Source organism: Schistocerca cancellata, chromosome 2 (genome assembly GCF_023864275.1).
Source record: "Schistocerca cancellata isolate TAMUIC-IGC-003103 chromosome 2, iqSchCanc2.1, whole genome shotgun sequence".
NCBI classification, from domain to species: domain Eukaryota; kingdom Metazoa; phylum Arthropoda; class Insecta; order Orthoptera; family Acrididae; genus Schistocerca; species Schistocerca cancellata.
The window spans coordinates 579,784,254-579,808,125 of record NC_064627.1 but is presented as its reverse complement, the minus strand read 5'-3'; the positions used below and the strand labels follow the sequence as shown (position 1 = coordinate 579,808,125).

The window sequence follows — 23,872 nt, the reverse complement described above, 5'->3', positions numbered from 1 at the left end:
TTCAAATACAGAGATATGTAAACAGACATAACACAGCGCTGCTGTCGGAAACGCCTATATAAGACAACAAGTGTCTGGTGCTTTTGTTAGATCGGTTACTGCTGCTAAAATGGCAGATTATCACAATTTCAGTGAGTTTGACCGAGATGTTATAGTCGGCGCAAGAGCGATGGGACGCAGCATCTCCGAGGTAGCGATGAAGTGGGGATTTTCCCGTACGACCATTTCACCATGTACCGTGAATATCATGAATCCAGTAAAACATCAAATCTCAGACATCGCTGCGGCCGGAAAAAGATCCTGCAAGAACGGGACCAACGACCACTGAAGAGAATCGTTCAGCGTGTCAGAAGAGCAACCCTCCCGCAAATTGCTGCAGGTTCCAGTGATGGGCCATCAACAAGCGTCAGTGTGCGAACCATTCAACAAAACATCATCCATATGGGCTTTCGGAGCCGAAGGCCCACTCGTGTACCCTTGTTGACAGCATGGCACAAAGCTTTACGCTTCGCCTGGCCCCGTCACCACCGACATTCAACTGTTGATGACTGGAAAAATGTTGACTGGGCAGACGAGTCTCGTTTCAAATTGTATCGGGCGGATGGACTTTTACGGGTATGGAGGCAACCGTATGAAGTCACGAACCCCCATGTCAGCAGGGGACTGTTCAAGCTGGTGAAGGCTCTGTAATGTTGTGGAGCGTGTGCAGTTGGTGTGATGAACCCCTGATACATCTAGAGACGATTCTGACAGGTGACACTACTTAAGTATCCTGTCTGATCACCTGCGTCCATTCATGTCCATTGTGCATTCCGACGGACTTGGGAAATTCGAGCACGACAATGCAACACCCCACACGTTCAGAATTGCCACAGAGTGGCTCCATAAACACTCTTCTGAGTTTAAACACATCCGATAGCCACCAAACTCCCCAGACAGGAACATTGTTGAGCATATCTGGGATGCCTTGCAACGTGCTGTTCAGAAAGAGATCTCCACCTCCCCGCACCCTTACGGATTTATGGACAGTCGTGCAGGATTCATGGTGTCAATTCCATCCAGCAGTACGTCAGACATTACTCGAGTTCTTGCCACGTCGTATTGCAGCACTTCTTTGTGCTCTCGGGGACCCTACACGATATTATGCAGATGTACCAGTTTCTTTGGCTCTTCAGTGTACATTGGCTTATTAGTCACATCTAACCGGAGATTACCTTTGTTTCAGTTCAGCAAAAGCCCAACTGAAATTAAAGCAGGTTTGGTATTTTCAGACTCTCTGGAAATCGAGCACAGTCGTTTTTCCTTCTTTTTGTCTTTGATCGTAAACACGTATGTTTGGAACTGCTGCAAAGAGTATGATACTTTACCGGATAAAATGAGCTTCAAAGTTCGAAAGGAAACGGGGATAGGACACAGATTTTTTAGAGACGTCGAGTTAATACCGGGTGATTATATTTAGAGTACAGCTACTCTCGCTGGTCCAGTGTGGGCTGTAATGATCGCACTGCAGCGAACGTGGTAGATATTCTAACGCGTTGATGCGAAATCGATTTACGCTGAAAATAAATTTGTTTCAATTTTGACCACCATGTGCAAATCTGAACACTGGTTGTATGGCGGTATGACATGCATATTGTCATTTGACAAGCCACAAAATAAGTGAACGATGCGGCTGTCGAGCATAGATATTGTGCACTGCTGGTGAAACCGTTGTATGTAAACGGCAGCAATTACAGTGCTACGCTGAGAGAGTATCGCCAACTGAAAGCTCTGAGGAGTGATCCGATGTCATTAAAATGGCTTAATTCGAGACGAATTCGAAAACACGGGTGAGCCTGGTGCGGGACCTGTAAGAAGAAGGCGTCCTATACCAGAGGCAGTTGTTGACGAGGTCGCTGTTACTGTAACTGACCATGCAGCACGTAACGCTGGTCGCGCTAGTGTTCGTGCAGTGCCACGAGAATCTTCCGTCCCATGGACAACAGCACGCTCTAATTCACTCTGGTACTCGCAAAAGATCCAGACATTGCAGCAATTGAAACCTCATGATCGGCAACAACGTTCTAAATTTGCTCCTAGGTTTCAGAGGCGGATAAAAGCTGATGACATCTACATCTACATCTACTCTACATCCATACTCCGCAAGCCACCTGACGGTGTGTGGCGGAGGGTACCTTGCGTACCTCTATCGGTTCTCCCTTCTATTCCAGTCTCGTATTGTTCGTGGAAAGAAGGATTGTCGGTATGCCTCTGTGTGGGCTCCAATCTCTCTGATTTTATCCTCATGGTCTCTTCGCGAGATATACGTAGGAGGGAGCAATATACTGCTTGACTCTTCGGTGAAGGTATGTTCTCGAAACTTTGACAAAAGCCCGTACCGAGCTACTGAGCGTCTCTCCTGCAGAGTCTTCCACTGGAGTTTATCTATCATCTCCGTAACGCTTTGGCGATTACTAAATGATCCTGTAACGAAGCGCGCTGCTCTCCGTTGGATCTTCTCTATGTCTTGTATCAACCCTATCTGGTACGGATCCCACACTGCTGAGCAGTATTCAAGCAGTGGGCGAACAAGCGTAGTGTAACCTACTTCCTTTGTTTTCGGATTGCATTTCCTTAGGATTCTTCCAATGAATCTCAGTCTGGCATCTGCTTTACCGACAATCAACATTATATGATCATTCCATTTTAAATCACTCCTAATGCGTACTCCCAGATAATTTATGGTATTAACTGCTTCCAGTTGCTGACCTGCTATTTTGTAGCTAAATGATAAAGGATCTATCTTTCTGTGTATTCGCAGCACATTACACTTGTCTACATTGAGATTCAGTTGCCATTCCCTGCACCATGCGTCAATTCGCTGCAGATCCTCCTGCATTTCAGTACAATTTTCCATTGTTACAACCTCTCGATACACCACAGCATCATCTGCAAAAAGCCTCAGTGAACTTCCGATGTCATCCACCAGGTCATTTATGTATATTGTGAATAGCAACGGTCCTATGACACTCCCCTGCGGCACACCTGAAATTACTCTTACTTCGGAAGACTTCTCTCCATTGAGAATAACATGCTGCGTCCTGTTATCTAGGAACTCCTCAATCCAATCACACAATTGGTCTGATAGTCCATATGCTCTTACTTTGTTCAATAAACGACTGTGGGGAACTGTATCGAACGCCTTGCGGAAGTCAAGAAACACGGCATCTACCTGTGAACCCGTGTCTATGGCCCTCTGAGTCTCGTGGACGAATAGCGCGAGCTGGGTTTCACATGACCGTCTTTTTCGAAACCCATGCTGATTTTTTTGTGACTGGGCAATATTCTATGGAGCGAAGAGGCACATTTCACCCTACAATTCTCGTCATTTCTTCTTCGAAGGAAATAAATCCCAAAGGCCTATTATGTGCACCGTGACGTCTGTACGTTATCGAAATCTCCTTGTACAGCATGTGATTCCCGCTTAGGAAAAGCGCAAGTGTGTAGAAACCACTGTTTTCATGCAAGATAGGGGAACACCGCATGTTGCTTGCCCAGTTGAATGTTCTGCTTAATGTCGCCTTCCACGAACGTGTTATCTCCAGAGTTTTTGTAGATGCATGACCTACAAGGTCACCTGTTCTGAATCCATGTGACTTTTGGTCCTGGGGACATGTAAAAGAACAGGTTTACCAGGAACACGTTCGCGAGAGTTATTAATGATAGGCCTACCACTAGATACCCTAGTATGTAGGTATCGAATTTCAGACAGATAGCCATCACCTTTGTATCAGTATGGCTTTCTGTCGTTACAAGTGCTAGTTCACTTAAAATAAATTTTTTCTCTGATATTTGTGTACGGTACGTTACGAAAACCATTTTGAGGATTGGAGCAATACAGGTTAGGGCAACTTAAAGAAAAGTATGAGGCCCTGTCGGACAAAGATTCTCTCAGAGCAGACTATCTCAAAACATAGCCCTCCTTCCATATTGTGAGCACTCGCTGTCATTTTAAGAGCTCGACCTCAGCTCCGCGCGAATCCGATCCTTCCACAACGGAATGACGCAAGACGAGATCTAAATGGAGCCAGACGCTTTTCAGACAAACATTATATAGCCAACAAATCAGGAAACCACCTCGATCAAGCCACCACTCTTATCCTCTCTCATGACATCCCAGGGACCTAGAGTGGATCAGTATTACTTGGGATTACCGGTAACTCAAAAGCACATTTCGATATCTTTACTCGCTCTGGATACATTTTGAGTGGTCTCTCTCAGTTATCTCACATTGCAGTTGTGAACAGTCTATGATCTTCCAAATTTCAAACAACAGTATCGGGAAAATTATTCAAAGTTAGTCCGTCACACGAGGGTCAGCTTACGAAAATGAACACATAAGAATTCGAAGCACACTGCCTGACAAAAAACTGAGGCACGCAGAGGAGGAGAAGGAAACAAAATGAAACTTTACCGGCTGATGTTATTACAGTGATTACAAACTCGTGTCCAATTTAGAAAGAAATTTCACTGAAATACTTTCAGAGGCTTTCTACCCGTCGATTCGGCCACGTATGCACATGTCAAATATATTTCATATACATGGTGTTCAAATAGAGTGTCGAACACTTTGAGAGATGGTAGTACTCATCGAAACAAGAAAAATAAGTCCGATAAGCATGTGTCCGGAAACGCATAATTTCCGAGATAAAAACTTATACAGGAAGGGGTGCGCGACGCTAGGTTGCGGATATTAGCTCAGTCGTTTCATTGGCACTCGTTCAAATGTGTCGGCAAGGTATTATGATGTCTTACTCACAGTACTCTACCTACCATTAGGTGGTCTTCATTCAGTTGTGTAGTTCGAGACGTGTTGTAGGCTTCGTTGTTTTCGCCATGTTTGTGTATTATTGTAAATGGTTCTGAGCACTATGGGACTTAACTTCTAAGGTCATCAGTCCCCTAGAACTTAGTACTACTTAAATCTAACTAACCTAAGGACATCACACACATCCATGCCCGAGGCAGGATTCGAACCTGCGACCGTAGCGGTCACGCGGTTCCAGACTGTAGCGCCTTTAACCGCTTGGCCACACCGGCCGGCTGTGTTATTGTACATTACTGTCAAACATGTATACGTCGCATGCTGTTTTACCCTCTTTCAAAAGCGAATTTAGTCATGTGTTTACTGTTATTGCGCTGTTTGTACGTACAAATGGTGCAGTACATTTACACTTCCTCTCTTTCGCCAATTTTTAGCAATGGAAGCCCACTATCGACAAGTGAAATATCGAACACGATATTCTGCTATGATTTGGCAAATGGACGTAACTTGCGAGCCTGTGCCCTGTACTCTGAGAAATATCCACAGCGTAGAGTGCCCTCTGATAAGCTGTTCAGCAGACGTTCCCAGCGTCTGAGGGACACGGGTACCCCCGCACCTCGGAAGACTGGCAGTGGAAGGCCCCGCACAGTCCACACGCCTGACATGGAAGAGCGTGTGCCACGTTCAGTGGAAGAAACCCCTGGGACCAGCGTGCGAGAACTAGCAGCAGCAGAAGGCGTGTCTCATTCTATTTTATTACGTAGAGGGAGGGGGGGTACTTCATGAACAGTTGCTGTACCCATATCATCTACAGCTCATTCAGGCCCTGAGGCCACAGGACCATCATGCGGACGGCGGTTCTGTCAACGGTGTTCCACAAGTGTGCCGCAGATCCACTATTCACATCCAAGAGCCGCGCGAGATTAGCCGAGCGGTCTAGGGCGCTTCAGTCATGGACTGTGCGGCTGGTCCCGGCGGAGGTTCGAGTCCTCCCTCGGGCATGGGTGTGTGTGTTTGTCCTTAGGATAATTTAGGTTAAATGGTGAGTAAGCTTAGGGGCTGATGACCTTAGCAGTTAAGTCCCATAAGATTTCACACAAATTTGAACATTTGAACATTTTCACATCCAAGATTTCGTTTACCGATGAGGCAGGGTTCACAAGAGACGGTGTTGTGAACTTCCATAGCCAGCGTGTATGGGCAAATGCAGATCCCCAAGCAGTTCCGGAAAGAGGGCATCAACACCGATTCTCAATCAATGTATGTGATGGCGTACTTGGCGATGGATTAATAGGCCATACTTGCCACCACGTAGGTTAACTGGGGTGCATTATCTGGACTTTCTCATTAATGATTACCCATCTTGTTGGAGGATGTTCCATTGCAGCAACGAACACAAATCAAATGGCTCTAAGCACTATGGGACTTAACATCTGAGGTCATCAGTCCCCTAGACTTAGAAACTACTTAAACCTAACTAACCTAAGGACTTCACACGCATCCGTGCCCGAGGCAGGATTCGAACCTGCGACCATAGCAGCAGCGCGGTTCCAGACTGAAGAGCCTAGAACCGCTCGGCCACAACGGCCGGCAGCAACGAAAACAAATGTGGTTCATGCATGAGGCGCGCTAGCACACTTTCGTCAAAATGTGCGCGAACATCTGACGCAGACACTTCAGGCCGCTGGGTTTGGCCTACTCGTCCCGCATACCTCAATCCACTAGACTTTTAGTTATGGGAACAGTTGAAGGAATTGGTCTACGCCACGCCAATCAACGATGTGCGGGCACTACAGTGTCGCGTCTTCAGTGCGTGCCAGCAGGTACAACAAAAACCGCGTATACTTCAAAGGGTGCGTCATTCCTTACGTGGCAGGGCAGATGGGTGCATTGTCATGAATGGAAGCCACGTTGAACACCTCCTGTAAACACGTGTTTATCGCAGAAAGTATGCATTTCCGGACCTGTATTTATTGGGCTTATCTCAGAAAATATGCATTTCCGGACTCATGTTTCTTGAACTTATTTTTCTTCTCTCGATGAGTACTACCACGTCTCAAAGTATTCGACACTCTTTTTAACACCCTGTGTGTTTTAAATATTTCACACATTTGTACACACATTTCACCTGGATCTCTGGCGAATTTCACTCTGCAATTCCATTTTCACGCAACTCCATGTTAATAGCGTCGTATATCCTGAACTGCGTATCTTTTTTTGACATAATTTTGCACCTACATGCAGTGGTATATTTGTCTACTGTCTGCTAAATGCATTATGAGTACAGTTTGTAGTAGAGAAGTAAGAAATTAATACGAATTGCATGAGGCAGCAGTTTTTCATTCATCTCAGTGTTTATGACGTCATATACCCTGGACTATGTGGTCTACAATTTTTATTTTTTTAGGTATATACAGCGACGTATGTGGATACTTCTGCGAAATTTGTTGCAGATAGGGTTGTTGATAAAGAAATAATAATTGAAACGTCGTGCATGATGCGGCAGTTTTCATGCATCTCAGTATTTGACGTCATATTTCCTGAACTATGTGTCTTACAATGACATATTTTTGTAGGTACGTTGAGTGATATTTGTGGATACTGGCAGCAAAATATGTTGCGAATTGAGTTAGTAGTAAAGAAATAGAAATAATAAATTAAAGCGTTATACTTCATGTGGCAGTTTCACTACATGAACAGCCGAAATTTAGTAAGAGATAAATTTCTTTTCTTTCATGATATTGTGGGCGTAGACAGCGAGAAGTAGTTACGTACAGCTTTGAAATGACGTACACTGTTTTTTTTTTTTTCAAAACACATTTTTATAATATGTATGGATTGCTATTTGGATAGAATTAAGCTCTAAGTCTGTCGCCCGTTTCCCGTGCCACTTCTGTGATTTAAATCAGCCATTCGAGAAGGTATAGGTCTACCAGAGATACTTTGAAGTACATTTTCTCAAAAAACGCTGCCGACAGGTCGTACTTTGGCTCAAAAACAGCTACCGACGGCTCACCCGCTCTCCAGATGACACACAGCATTGCAAATATAGAGCTTAAACGGTGGACGGTGACTGGCGCACTTTGTGGTAACAAGATCACGGACGTCTCATGTCGAAAATATATTGCTCTGCAATCAGCCCAGTAACATTGTTCGGTGCAGGACATTGGGCCGCAATAAAAGAAGTAAACGTCTGCAGTTAGGGAAACCAAAATGATTCCGTGGATATCCGCCTCACTGACTTAAAAAATTGATGAAATATGAAGACGGAACGGAGTGACAACTATCGTTTATGAGGGAGAGGGATGCGGACCAAGTAAATGGATTCGAACACTGGTTGTCGTTGAAAGTCGATGATTAAAGACCTGGAGGGACAAGCGCTGAGAAAGAAGAAGATGCAAGACCTAATCAGAAACTACTTCAATATGTTGCATTTTCAAATTATTATTCTTAATGTTTCATACTGTTTCAAGTGCTTGTGAATAATTTATTACTTCTTCTCAATACTGAAAACAGCAGTGATCAGACACAATGAATGACTAAGAAAATCGCCGAATATTCCAAGCCACTGACGTACGTTAAACATGATGTAACGTAGGAACTTGTTGTTGTTGTGGTCTTCAGTCCTGAGACCGATTTGATGCAGCTCTCCATGCTACTCTATCCTGTGCAAGTTTCTTCATCTCCCAGTACCTACTACAACCTACATCCTTCTGAATCTGCTTAGTGTATTCATCTCTTGCTCTCCCTCTACGATTTTTACCCTCCACTTTGCCCTCCAATACTAAATTGGTAATCCCTTGATGCCTCAGAACATGTCCTACGAACCGATCCCTTCTTCTAGTCAAGTTGTGCCACAAACTTCTCTTCTCCCCAATCCTATTCAATACCTCCTCATTAGTTGTGTGATCTATCCATCTAATCTTCAGCATTCTTCTGTAGCACCACATTTCGAAAGCTTCTATTCTCATCTTGTCCAAACTATTTATCGTCCATGTTTCACTTCCATACATGGCTACACTCCATACAAATACTTTCAGAAATGACTTCCTGACACTTAAATCTATATTCGATGTTAACAAATTTCTCTTCTTCAGAAACGCTTTCCTTGCCGTTGCCAGTCTACATTTTATATCCTCTCTACTTCGACCATCATCAGTTATTTTGCTCCCCAAATAGAAAAACTCCTTTACTACTTTAAGTGTCTCATTTCCTAATCTAATTCCCTCAGCATCACCCGACTTAATTCGACTACATCCCATTATTCTCGTTTTGCTTTTGTTGATGTTCATCTTATATCCTTCTTTCAAGACACTGTCCATTCCGTTCAACTGCTCTTCCAAGTCCTTTGCTGTCTCTGACAGAATTACAATGTCATTGGCAAACCTCAAAGTTTTTATTACTTCTCCATGGATTTTAATACCTACTCCGAATTTTTCTTTTGTTTCCTTCACTGCTTGCTCAATATAAAGATTGAATAACATCGGGGAAAAGCTACAACCCTGTCTCACTCACTTCGCAACCACTGGTTCCTTTTCATGTCCCTTGACTCTTATAACTGCCATCTGGTTTCTGTACAAATTGTAAATAGCCTTTCGGTCCCTGTATTTGACCCCTGCCACCTTCAGAGTTTGAAAGAGCGGAACTTGTTATCTGCTAATATTAAGAGTCATAAACGTGGTGCAGCCGAACGGTATCTATCGCGATGTTCGTTGAGAGTGTTGCAAGTTGTCCGTGATGGAGAGGGCCTCTCGTGGAGCGCTGTGTACGATAGATACGCAGCTGGTCGCTGATCAGCCTGCATCGGCACGAAGGCCGCTGTCGTCTCTGCACGCGCTCTGTCCAGCCGCCGGCCACGCAAGCTCGCTGCTGCGTTGCATCACGCCAGTGAGCCATATCGGCAGGGAGCGATATTATGGGAAGGCGCGCTGGGATGGGGAGGCAACGAGTAACCATTTCTGGGTCGGTGACATAAAATGTTGCAAAATATTATTCAGTGACAGGATGGTGTCTGTTATCAGTGATTGTATGGGATCACAAGCTCTCGTGTTTACATCCGCCAGCAACACACAGCTGTTGAGGATATATTTGGACTACGTTTGGTATCACTACAGCACTACCATGGTCGAGGCCAATGAATCGCTGTGCCAGATGCTAGCTGCAAGTCACCGTACGTTGGTAGATGTTTTAATCCGTCGAATTCGGTTGTTGGGGAGGGAGGGGCGGAGAGCGGGAGAATAGAGTTGTGAACAGTGCTTATTATGTTCAGTGTAAAATTCGAAACATCTCCTCGTTATCCTGATAGAAGATTAATCATCTGATGTTAGTCGATCTGTCCGAAACGAACACTGACCTCGGCAAACTCCCAGTCTGTATGTATTTTATTCGTGATGGTTTTCGACACCTGGAGAATGTGCTCGTTCAAGTCCTTGGAGAGACTCAGTAATAACAGAATCAGCTTGAGACCTGAGTTTCTCCTGGCGTATACAACTTTCAAATAACTTCCGGGAATTCAACCAGGTAACACTTTCAACGACCGCCGATATATCAGCGGGAGAACACCCCGCCATTTTCAAGGCAAACTGGAACGGACAGGCGGCGTACATGCAAATTTAAAACCTCGGTTCTCGGACTGAAGCAGGAAAGATAACACACACACTGAACACTAGTGCCACCAAAGATGACCAGAGTCAGAGTTATCGATAGTGAGACTATGAATTCGCAGCATTGACTCTGTCCCTCTGTTTTTTGAAAAGGGAGAGAGCCGGATTCCAAACAGAGTTTAAATCCCTGTTAACGAGGTTGCTCGCTAATTTAATCTCAACTGCTTCCCTAGTAACACTGTCCCAATAGCTGGACGTGCCAATATTCGGCGTTATTATATAACATGGGGTGACTAGTATCCAAGCAATCTTGGACTGTGCAATGCGGTTGTATATCGTATTCCTTGCAGCTGTGGCATGGCATATATTGGTCAAACTATCAGGACCGTGGAGGACCGATGTACTGAGCATAAACGGCACACACGATTACAGCACCCAAGTAAATCTGCTATTGCCAAACATTGCTGAATTCCCGGAAGTTTTTTGAAAGAATCAGCTTGGTCATCAACAAACGCTGCGCTAAAGCGGAAGAGGATGTGAGGATCAAGTGCTAACAACTGCAGCTTATATCCAAAGCGGCTGTGAGAAGCAGAAGATATACACAGTGGACCTAATTGCAGCCTCTTATACCGTCTGGTGTGGCAAACTTTCTCTCAAATTCATTATTGTCGGGATCTGTCCTCTCTAACTGGAAAGTTGCTGAACAACAAATACTTCCAGGTACTCCCTGAAAACCCTAGACACTTCACAAAACAGGTGACGGTATCCCAAATGGTACTGATTTGGCCTTACTCCTCTTTAATTTTTGTACATACTATCTTCCAGAAACAAAGATCAGGAAATTTATTTACGCTGGTGATACTGCATCATCGCTCAGGATCAATGTTTTATAGAAACTGAAGCAACACTAACACCTGAAGATGTTGGATGAATACTTCAGACGTAATTCTCTCTTACCCAGTCCTCAAAAGACTGTTGTATCAACTTTCGATCCACGGAATAAACAAACGAACTACAAACCTAACATCACACTTTGATGTCAGATTCCCCAATACTGCAACATTCCGTGTGGCCCTGGACAGGTTATTGACCTAAAAAATCGATTTCCGGAATGTAGCAGCTAAAATATACTCCAGAAGTTAAAAAGGAACCTCCTAGGGTGCCACTGCAACAGTGCTCAAATCATCAGGCTTAGCTCTTCCATACCGGCCGGAGTGGCCGTGCGGTTCTAGGCGCTACAGTCAGGAGACGAGCGACCGCTAAGGTCGCAGGTTCGAATCCTGCCTCGGGCATGGATGTGTGTGATGTCCTTAGGTTAGTTAGGTTTAATTAGTTCTAAGTTCTAGGCGACTGATGACCTCAGCAGTTAAGTCGCATAGTGCTAAGAGCCATTTTTTTAGCTCTTCCATACTCAATCGCAGAATGCTGCTGGTCCACCGGGATAAGCAGTGCTCACACTAAAATATATAATTGGCTCACAGTTCAACAGTTCAATAAAGCAATGCGCATCACAGGGTCTATATGACCCTCAAACACGCTCTGACTAAGTCGCAAAAAAAAAAAAAAAAAAAAAAAAAAAAAAGTCCCCTAGAACTTAGAACCACTTAAATCTAACTAACCTAAGGACATCACACACATCCATGCCCGAGGCAGGTTTCGAACCTCCGACCGTAGCGGTCGCGCGGTTCCAGACTGAAGCGCCTAGAACCGCTCGGTCACACCGGCCGGCGTAGGTCTTTCACCACCATACGTAAGAAGAATAGAGTCGCTTCTGCACTAATGAACAAGAACAAAAAAAAAAAAAAAGAAAAACACCCCAGGATTACCAAATCATTCAGAATGTTGTTTTCAGAACCCAGCGACAGAGGTCTAGAAAACCACTGTGGCGCACAGCAGTTAATCAGCAAAACCGTCATTTCAACATGGAAGATGACTGGAACAATCAACGTCAGCAGAAAACTTCCTAAAGCATCACCAAATATTTGAAACTTCCTAGAAGCGACCAGCAGGTTTTCAGGTTTACATCTACCCCGACGATACCTGTGCATACTGAATCGGTTCAGAACCGAGCGGTGAAAATGTGGACAATTGCTGCAGCAATTTCCTCTTCTTAAGGACGTTATTCTGCCACTACTTCATAAATATTCTAAGTGGGTGGTAGACTTCAACATAAAATTAAAGTCCTTTACATCGAGCTACATACAATATGAATTAGTAAAAAGGAAGTAAATAAAAAAGAATATATATGGAATAAATAAGAATTTTGTTTACTAACTCACCTTTTATGTGGTTTAATATCAAGAATTTTAATTTACGTTCTGAAGTATATTCACATAAAAAAAAATAACTAGTGGCGAAACTAAAACCTTAGCAACAATGCGTACAAGTCCGTGAAGTTATATGAAGTTATATGGTACACACTTCACGGGTTATCTTTGAAATTCTATGAATGTGATTATTGTAGATCCAAATTGATTGTAAGAAAAAAGAATCCAAACAAGTACTAAGTTGCAGGTTGTGCTCGTGGGCTATGGTTAGTAGCTGTGATTTCATAATCAAAACATCCTCGGTTCCGGTTCGAAACCCGACACTGCTTCAACTTTGATTAATAATCAGCATTGGCCGCCGAAGACATCCGGCGTAAGAAGTCACCCTCGTTCTGCCAACGGCCTTATCAAACATGGCGGAGGAGCGGACAGAGATTTAAGGCACTCTCTTGCCCTTGGTGTGTGAAACTGCCCTAAAGGCAGAAAAATCAGCAACGACCATCGGCAAGAGGATGCAGAAGGCAATGGAAACCTCTGCATTAAAGACACGTAACGTGTATCCACAGGGCATGTGACCTGCAATTGATAAAGTGTCATGATGATCTCTCCATTGGCAAAAGGTTCCGGAATAGTCCCCTATTCGGATCTCCGGGAGGGGACTGCCAAGTAGAATGATGATGATAATGATGATGGTTGGTTTGTGGGGCGCTCAACTACACGGTCATCAGCGCCCATACAAAGTCCTAATCTTTACACAGTCCAATTTCAGCCACTTTGACAAATGACGATGATGAAATGATGAGGACAACACAAACACTCAGTCGCCGGGCAGAGAAATTCCCCAACCCGGTCGGGAATACTAAGGGAGAGATGACCATGAGAAAAAGATTGAATAATCAACGAAAGGATAACCTTCTACGAATCGCACCGTGGAATGTCAGAAGCTTCAATGTGGTAGGGAAGCTGGAAAATGTAAAAAAGGAAATGCAAAGGCTTGATCTAGATATAGTAGTGGTCACTGAAGGGAAATGGAAAGATGACAAGGATTTCTGGTCAGATGAGTACACGGTAATATGAACAACAGCAGAGAATGGTGTAATGGGAGTAGAAATCGTTATGAATGGGAAGGTAGGGCAGAGAGTGTGTTACTGTGAACAGTTCAGTGATAGGGCCATTCTTATCAGAATCTTCAGCAAACCAACACCGACAACGATAGTTCAGGTATACATGTCGACGTCGAAAGCTGAAGATGAAGAGATAGAGATAGCATATGAGGATATTGAAAAGATAATACAATACGTAAAGTGAAATGAAAATCTAATAGTCATGGGGGAATGCAGTTGTAGGGGAAGGAGCAGAAGTAAAGGGTACAGGAGAATATGGACTTGGGACAAAGGAATGAGAGAGAGGAGAAAGAATAATAGAGTTCTGTAGTAAATGTCAGCTAATAATAGCGAATACTTTGTTCAAGAATCACAAGAGGTGGAGGTATACTTGGAAAATGCCGGGTGATACGGGAAGATTACAGTTAGGTTACATCAGGGTCAGACAGAGATTCCGAAGTCAGATTCTGGATTGTAAGGCGTACCCAGGAGCAGATACAAACTCGGATCATAATGTAGAAGTGATGAAGAGTAGGCTGAACTTTAAAAGATTAGTCAGGAAGAATATATGTGCAAAGAAGTGGGATACAGAAGTACTAAGGAATGACGCGATACACTTGAAGTTCTCTAAAGCTGTAGATACAGCAATAAAGAATAGTCCTGCAGGCATTACAGTTGAAGAGGAATGGACATCTCTAAAAAGGACAATCACAGAAGCTGGAAAGGAAAACATAGGTACAAAGAAGGTAACTGCAATGAAACCATAGGTAATAGAAGAAATACTTCAGCTCATCGGTGAAAGAAGGAAGTACAAAAATGTTCAGAAAAATACAGGACTCGCTGAGGAATGAAATAAATAGGAAGTAAATGGAAGCGAAGATTAAATGGCTGCATGAAAAATGCGAAAATATCGAAAAAGAAATGATCGTCGGAAGGACTGACTTATCATACAGAAAAGCCAAAAGAGCCTTCAGTGAAATTAAAAGCAAGGGTGGTGACAAAAAGAGTGCAGCAGGAATTACATTGCTAAATGCAGAGGAGAGATCGGATATGTGGGAGTACATTGAAGGGCTCCATGAGGGGGAAGATTTGTCTGATGAGATAGAAGAAGAAGCGGATCCAGTATTAGAATCAGAGTTTAAAAGAGCTTTGGAGGACTTCAGATCAAATAAGGCAGAAGGGATCGATAACATTCTATCAGCATTTCTACGATCATTAGGAGAAGTGGCAACAAAACGACTATTCACGTTAGTGTGTAGAATATATGAGTCTGCTGATACATCGTCTGACTTTCTGGAACAAATTTTCCTCACAATTCCGAGGACTGCAAAAGCTGAGAAGTGCGTGAATTATCGCATAATCAGCCTACCAGCTCATGCATCCTAGTTACTGACAAGAATAATATGCAGACGAACGGAAAAGAAAATTGAGGATGTGTTAGATGATCAGTTTGGCTTTAGGAAAGATAAAGGCACCAGAGAGGCAATTCTGACGTTGCGGCTGATATTGGAAGCACGACTAAAAAAAATGAAGATACGTTCATAGGATTTGTCGACATAGAAAAAGCGTTCGACAATGTAAAATGGTGCAAGATGTTCGAAATTCTGAGAAAAATAGGGGTAAGCTATAGGGAGAGACGGGTAATACGCAATATGTACGAGAACCAAGAGTGGAAGACCAAGAACGAAATGCTCAGATTAAAAAGGGTGTAAGACAAGGATGTAGTCTTTAGCCCCTACTGTTCAACCTGTACATTGAAGAAGTAATGATGGAAATAAAAGGAAGGATCAGGAGTCGAATTAAAATTCAATGATACAATTCGCTGATGACATTGCTATCCTGAGTGTAAGTAATCAGTACAGAATGTGGACTGAGAGTAAATCGAAGAAAGACGAAAGTAGTGAGAAGCAGCAGAAATGAGAACAGAGAGAATTGATGGTCACGGAGTAGATGAAGTCAAGGAATCATGCTATATAGGCAGCAAAATAACCAATGACGGACGGAACAAGGAGGACATAAAAAGCAGAGCAGCACTGGCAAAAAGGGATTTCCTAGTCAAGAGAAGTCTACTAGTATCAAACATAGGCCTTAATATGATTAGAAATTTCTGAGAATATACATTTGGAGCACAGCATTGTATGGTAGTGAAACATGGACTGCGGGAAAACTGGAACAGAAGAGAATCGAAGCATTTGAGATGTGGTGCTACAGACGAATGCTGAAAATTAGGTGGACTGCTAAGATAAGGAATGAGGAGGTTTTGTGCAGAATCGAAGAGGAAAGGAATATGTGGAAAAAAGTGACAAGGAGAAGGGACAGGATGATAGGATATCTGTTAAGACATCAGGGACTGACTTTCATGGTACAAGAGGAAGCAGTAGAGGGCAAAAACTGTAGAGGAAGACAGAGATTGAAATACATCCAGCATATAATTGAGGCCATTGTCGAAAAGAGAAGCACTTGAATGAATATCAAGAGCTTATATGGGAAATTAGTCTTAAGCGAAGAAGGGAAAGGTAGAATGTGGACGGAGTATATAGAGGATCTATACAAGAGGGATGAACCTGAAGGCAATATTATATAAATGAAAGAGGCGTAGATGAAGATGAGGTGGGAGATATGATACTGCGAAAAGAATCTGACAGAGCACCGAAAGACCTAAGTCGAAACAAGGGCCGAGCAGTAGACGACATTCCGTCAGAGCTACTGATAGCCTTGGGAGAGCCAGCCGTGACAAAACTCTTCCACCTGGTATGCAAGGTGTATGAGAGAGACGAAATACCCTCCGACTTCAAGAAGAATGTAATAATTCCAGTTCCAAAGAATTCAGTTGCTGACAAGTGTGAAAACTAACAAATTATTAGTTTAATACGTCATGGTGACAAAATACTAGCACGAATTCTTTACAGAAGAACTGAAACACCTGTAGAAGCCGACCTCGATGGATATCAGTTAGGATTCCAGAGAAATGTGGGAATTGGCAAGGCTATATTGACGCTATAACTTATCGTAGAAGATAAGATAAGGAAAGGCAAACCTATGTTTATAGCATTTGTAGATTTGGAGAAAGCTCTTGTCAATGTTGACTGGAATACACGTTCTGTAATTCTGAAATGCAGGGAGCATTGATTATATACAACTTGGACAGAAACCACATGGCCGTTAAAAGAGTTGAGGTGAGTGAAAGGGAAACAGTGGCCGAGAAGGGAGTGAGACAGGGTTGTAGCCTATCGCTGGTGTTATTCAATCTATAAACTGAGTAAGCAGTAAAGGAAACAAAAGAAAAAAGTTGGAGTAGGAATTGAAGTTCAGGGAGAATATACAAAAACTTTGAGGTTTGCCGATGGCAATGTCAGAGACAGCAGAGAACTTGGAAGAGCAGTTGAACGGACAGTGTCTTGAATGGAGGATACAAGATTAACATAAAAAAACAAGGGTAATGCAATGTAGTCGAATTACATCAGGCGACGCTGAGGGAATTACGAAAATTGAAAATTTGTGGTAAGTTCCTATGGGACCAAACCGCTGAGGTCATCGGTTCCTAGGCTTACACACTACTTAATCTAATTTAAACTAACTTATGCTAAGGACAACACACCCATGCCCGAGACAGGACTCGAACCTCCGACGGGGGGAAGCCACACGAACTGCGGCAAGGCGCCTCATACCGAGGAGCTACCCCGCGCGGCCAGACTAGGAAACGAGGTGCTGACAGTAGTACATGAGTTTTACTATTTGGACCGTAAAATAACAGATGATGGCTGAAGCAGAGAGGATATAAAGTGCAGGCTTCTTTCTGAAGGAGAGAAGTTTATTAACATCGAATATAGATGTAAGTGTTAGGAAGTATTTCCTGAAGGTATTTGATTAGAGTGTATGGCAGTGAAACGTGGACAATAAGCAGTTCAGGCAAGAAGAGAATAGAAGCTTTTGAAACGTGGTGCTGGATAAAATGCTGAGTATTAGATGGGTATGTCATGTAACCAATGAGGAGCAGTGGGTAGAGAAAAGAAAATTGTGGCGTAACTTCACTTGGCTAAACTAGACACGTTCTGAAGGGGTCACCAGTTTAGTATTGGAGAAAAGTTGGGGGTAAAAATCGTAGAGGAAGATCAAGAGGTGAATACAACAAGTAGGTTCAAAAGGATGTGGGTTACAGTTGTTATCCGAAGATGAAGAGGTTTGTACAGGATAGAGCAGCGTGTAGAACTGTATCAAAGCAGTTTTCCGGCTGAAGACCACAGCAACAAGGATACGATGTTTGTTCAGGGAGGGGTCTTAGAAGTTGAGAGGCGGGACACAGAGTTTAACTTATTATTGCATAACTTTCGATTCTCAGATGTTTTACTTCACTGGTGTGCAGATTTTTTGACGTATGTCTTCATTTCTTGTGGCTTAGACGTCCGAGTGGACGACACGCTTCCGGCCATTGCTCTGTCTTCGTATTATACGCTTATATGTCGAACACGCTCGACGTTTGATTACACATCCTTGAAAGTAACGAAGCGATACAGAGTTTACAATTATCTGTATCACTTTTGTTAAGATTATCTCTCATGAATGTAATTTTTTTAACCATTGCTAGCCTCAAATTTTTTTATTTATTTATGTTTGCGCGGTGGCTGAGCGGTTCTAGGCGCTCAGTACGGAACCGCGCGACTGCTACGGTCGCAGGTTCGAGTCCCGCCTCGGGCATGGATGTGTGTGATGTCCTTAGATTGGTTATGTTTAAGTAGTTCTAAGTTCTAGGGGACTGATGACCACAGAAGGTAAGTCCCATAGTGCTCGGAGCCATTTGAACCATTTATGTTTGCGAACGCCAAAATGAGTTAGAACGCTGAAGCTCACAGTAACAGCTAATTTGGAGTAGTAGAGGATGTAGAGAGGAAAAAGTGTTTGAAAAAGTAAATAGTTAAAATTTATCACCGATTATTATGGTTGTTTTCACATATAGCTTGTATGTGAAGATCTTTAAGAACTACAACACTCCATTTAATCAAAAGAAACACTGCTAACAGAGCATGTTTTATGTTGGCGAAAATTGGTATTATGGGACTGTGGCTGTGTAAAAATCCAAGTAAACTCTTCTAAAAACAGACAAGGAGCTTTCGCCTTAGCGAAAAGCAGCCAACTTCGCACGTGGAGCATAAGCTAAATGTCAGTTTAAACGACAACAGCTGGCTGAGAATAAATATGTTTTTCATAAATAGCGTTATTATTAGTGGTTTTTCTTTGTAAGACTTAATTTGTAACTAAAGAAAGCTAAAATATAACTCTTTGTTCAGTAGGCATGATAATGTTAATTCCGCCTTCTAACAGGTTATAACTGGCGCGGTCCTATCAACAGTGATGAGTGCAATGCCTCTGCCCTATGTGATAAACGTCCTGTGACTTCGTATCGACCAGTTCTTAATGTCAGTGGTGTGGATACGTTGCACAAGCTTATGAAAATCATCTGCAAGGAAAAAGTTGAGGATCACAGGGAAACCTTAGCATGAATGATTCTTAAAGAAATCTGATGTGGTGCAATGCTATGAAATGCACTGACCTGGAACTCCAGCAATAATTCGTTCACAGAACTCACGATGGGAGACCATGATGTTGATACTGGGTTTGATACGGACGAAAATATTATCTCATTGTTTCCAATTTTACGAGAGCGCAGGTCTGACAAAAGACATTAGCAACAACTTTCATTATTACCTAACCGGTCCACGAACTTCTTTCATTAGCGATTCTGATTGTGTAGCACGTAATTTATGTAATATCGTATGGTGGATGGGTATTGGTATTTTACACAAGATGGATCTTGTACGTCCGTATCTGATACCAAAGACTCCACAGTAATCCAACCCAACAACGTGGACAGTTTATTGACTGAAGGTAACGCAACTGTCATGAAAAATAATTCGTTTATGGCACTTGCTGATATATTGATCCTAATTGTGTGTTACGTTCTTTACGCGACTTGTAGTCGTTGGATTCGTTAGCCGTCAAGCGTCGACTGAACACAAACGTAGAGTTTTGTAGATAAAGGTCCTTAACGAGGAGCAGAACAGAAGCGTATGAGGACTTCAGCATGGATTGTATGAGGTTTTAACCGTTCTAATTGGGGATCTTCCCTTGTGAATGTGAACGTAAATTCTTGTCAACAGTTCATGCAGATGTTTGGTGTCGTTACGGCTGTTATTTCAGCTGTAACGCAATCTGTACGTCCGTTCATTGTGTATTAGACATTAAGTTTTGCTGCCGTACGGCCTCACTGTCGCTAGCGTTGCTTTAATCTAAACCTTTGGGGTAAGGAATTCAGTGCGTCGTGTAATCTTTTCGACTTTGTACTGGTGACGTATTGTGTACTTGGGAAGCGTGAGACCCTATCCTATAGTAATTGCGGAAAGTTCTTAGGTCTCAAACTATAGAGGCTGTGGCAAGATCTTTTGCAGGAGGTAGTGAAGGCGGCGAAATTAATGTAATTCAGAATTACAATTCTCCTTTCTGCGCTCATAAAAACTATTTTTTTTTTTAAAGGAACATTTGAACGTAACAACAGTTGATCCCTGGCAACATTATCTGGACAGGTTTTGCGATATACAAGTAGACTATTTTGAAAGAAGAGTAGCCATTTCGAGCATGATACTCCATTTCATTAAACTTTTCTTTTTTTCCTATGAAACAAACGTATATTTTGAAATGCTCAGATATTTGCTATAACACCATAACATTTAGACATCTACTTTGAATGAAATCGTATGAAACTGGATACATCAATAGGAAAATTAACGTTCTTCCTTTACTTTGGAACAGCCGTCTTAAATGTATCTGGTATGGGTTTGTACTGCCAACATAATCAATTAATAGGAAGTGGACTTAACAATCAAATAAATTACTGGACAGGAAAGGCACACTTGCCTATATGCAAAGCTAATAAAAGCATCTACATAAACAGCAATGAATCGTGATGACTTTCCATTACATTTAAGGGTCGGTAGGTGCAAAACATTTGATAACCTCTGGTCTATACAGCACTCGAGTTGGCAGGAGTACCAGGCAACAATTATCAATTCAGCACGTGGATTCGAATCTGTTCTGGTGCACTTCACTAGTTCTGTCTGTAGCACTACAATGGGTGCTCTGTTTATTTAGACATAACTATAGTTTAATTTTTCCGGCTATTTTAATCAAGATCGAATAATTTGTGTGCTATGGCGAAGCATAACTTGCTGGACAAGTTTGTGTCCTGAAGACATTGAGTAAGAAATAAGGCGATATTTAGAAAAAAAAAAAAATGAATCAGATTCTTCTGATACCGAGACGGAAAATGAAATTGTCGAAACAGAAAACCATAAAAGTAACATTAAACAGTCAGCATTTTGCAACTTAACAACTCTGATAATGACACGGATTTTCTGAAACGCCTCGCTCTTGTTTGAATGGAAGAACGCTTGAAACGACGAGTGTTACGTGAAACATGACCCCGAGGAAATTCATGGCTTCTTGACGAGGTAAAGGTGCGAAGAATCGCAGACGGAGGAACTTAAAAAAACCTGGAATTTATTACACATGTGTAAGCATAAAAACAATAGAACAGAACAATGTGTGTACAGTGCAACGAAAAGGTATACAAAAAACATGGTGTGATGGACATAAAATATGAAAAGTGGCAGAAAATGGAATAATTATTTATTATTCGCCTCATATGATTGATAAACTTTGTGCTTTGCTTCTCTAAAATACATTTAAGCGTTTATATAAGCTTTTTTCTCAGATAAAATATTTCTCATACAGAAGGGAAAATACGTAACCTGACTACTAATTTCAGTGTAAAATCCGAAAGACACCCACTTAAATAAATTTGAGAGTCCCCCCTCTCCCAGTGGAGGATAAAAATAAGTAACCAGATTATGAAAGTGGTGAATGTACATTGTTGGGAAGAAACCATACTGTCCGTGGATGGAACTGAATGCTGCCACAGAAACTAGAGGAAATCGCTGTTAAGTTCAGAGTAGTTCCTCACATTCATAAACCGAATACAGTGACATTCTCCTTAACAAACCAACTAGACGGGACATAATCAGTGTGGAACGCGTGAAAAGTTTGTAATACGTGAATGTCCTTCTGCCGGCGCTGCGAAATCCTTACCAGAAGTGTAACGCTCAGCGAGCTGCGCATGCGCCAAACAATACAAAGTAGTCAGCTGACTGCCGGCAGCTACGATCGGCCTGTGCTTTATAAGGCCGCCGGTAGAGTGGCGCCACTGTCGCCAGCCTGCTGCAGCTTATCCCTTCCCCTTCCCACTCCCTTGCTGATTATCTCCCTCACTAATTCGGGGCACCACGTGGGATATCTTTCAGATTGTAGGTCTATGCGTGAGATTGCTAGTTCAATAGGTCGTGCAGTTGTGCAAAGGCTGATTCATTCTCTGTGACCTCCTAGCAGCAATGCTCAACTCTCAAAGCTGCTTCCACAGTAACCCACTGCTACCTGCAAAGTTTGTCTACTATTGTGTTCCCTAGCTGTCGCACACTATTTTCATCATTATTTGATTACGTAAAATGGCCCATTAAAAACACACTACTCCTTTAACAATTTCTGTTCTTCTGGGAGAATCAAACGTAAAATACAGGGTGTTACAAAAAGGTACGGCCAAACTTTCAGGAAACATTCCTCACATACAAAGAAAGAAAATATGTTATGTGGACATGCGTCCGGAAACGCTTACTTTCCATGTTAGAGCTCATTTTATTACTTCTCTTCAAATCACATTAATCATGGAATGGAAACACAAAGCAACAGAACGTACCAGCGTGACTTCAAACACTTTGCTACAGGAAATGTTCAAAATGTTCTCCATTAGCGAGGATACATGCATCCACCCTCCGTCGCATGGAATCCCTGATGCGCTGATGCAGCCCTGGAGAATGGCGTATTGTATCACAGCCGTCCACAATACGAGCACGAACAGTGTGGTGTCACCGCCAGACACCACACTTGCTAGGTGGTAGCTTTAAATCGGCCGCGGTCCATTAGTACATGTCGGACCCGCGTGTCGCCACTGTCAGTAATTGCAGACCGAGCGCCACCACACGGCAGGTCGAGAGAGACGTACTAGCACTCGCCCCAGTTGTACGACGACTTCGCTAGCGACTACACTGACGAAGCCTTTCTCTCATTTGCCGAGAGATAGTTAGAATAGCCTTCAGCTAAGTCCATGGCTACGACCTAGCAAGGCGCCATTAACCACATCTGAGAGTCTCACTTGTATTATCAAGAGCGATGTACCACAAGGATGAATTAAAGTTAAGTATTAAAGAAGCTACGTACTTATCTTTATAGCATTCATAACGTATCCTGTTTCAGACCTCACGCAAGCCGGCGTGAGTTAACGCGTGCATTTCGGCTACTTCCGAGTGGCGTGGCTGTCTTGCAACGCCACAACAAAGAGTCTCTACATTTGGTACCGGGGTTGCGTAGACAGGAGCTTTCAAATGCCCCCATAAATGGAAGTCAAGAGGGTTGAGGTCAGGAGAGCGTGGAGGCCATGGACTTGGTCCGCCTCTACAAACCATCGGTCACCGAATCTGTTGTTGAGAAGCGTACGAACACTTGGACTGAAATGAGCAGGAGCTCCATCGTGCTTGAACAACATGTTGTGTCGTACTTGTAAAGGCACATGTTCTAACAGCACAGGTAGAGTATCCCGTATGAAATCATGATAACGTGCTCCATTGAGCGTAGGTGGAAGAACATGGGGCCCAATCAAGACATAACCAACAATGGCTGCCCAAACGTTCACAGAAAATCTGTGTTGATGACGTGATTGCACAATTGCGTGCGGATTCTCGTCAGCCCACACATGCTGATTGTGAAAATTTACAATTTGATCACGTTGGAATGAAGGCTCATCCGTAAAGAGAACATTTGCACTGAAATGAGGATTGACACATTGTTGGATGAACCATTCGCAGAAGTGTACCTGTGGGGGCCAATCAGCTGCTGATAGTGCCTGCACACGCTGTACATGGTACGGAAACAACTGGTTCTCCCGCAGCACTCTCCATACAGTGACGTGGTCAACCTTACCTTGAACAGCAGCAA

At 42.9% G+C, this 23,872-nt stretch overlaps 1 protein-coding gene across 1 annotated transcript in view; it reads right to left on the bottom strand.

Moving 5' to 3' along the window:
• The window catches only part of LOC126162187 (homocysteine S-methyltransferase YbgG-like), an 82,001-nt gene extending 59,964 nt beyond the window's left edge, over positions 1-22,037 (bottom strand). Inside the window, exon 1 of the mRNA XM_049918514.1 lies at positions 21,917-22,037. The gene's annotated coding sequence lies outside the window, so the exon portion shown is untranslated. The remainder of the gene's footprint in view (positions 1-21,916) is intronic.
• Between the last annotated feature and the right edge of the window lie 1,835 nt (positions 22,038-23,872).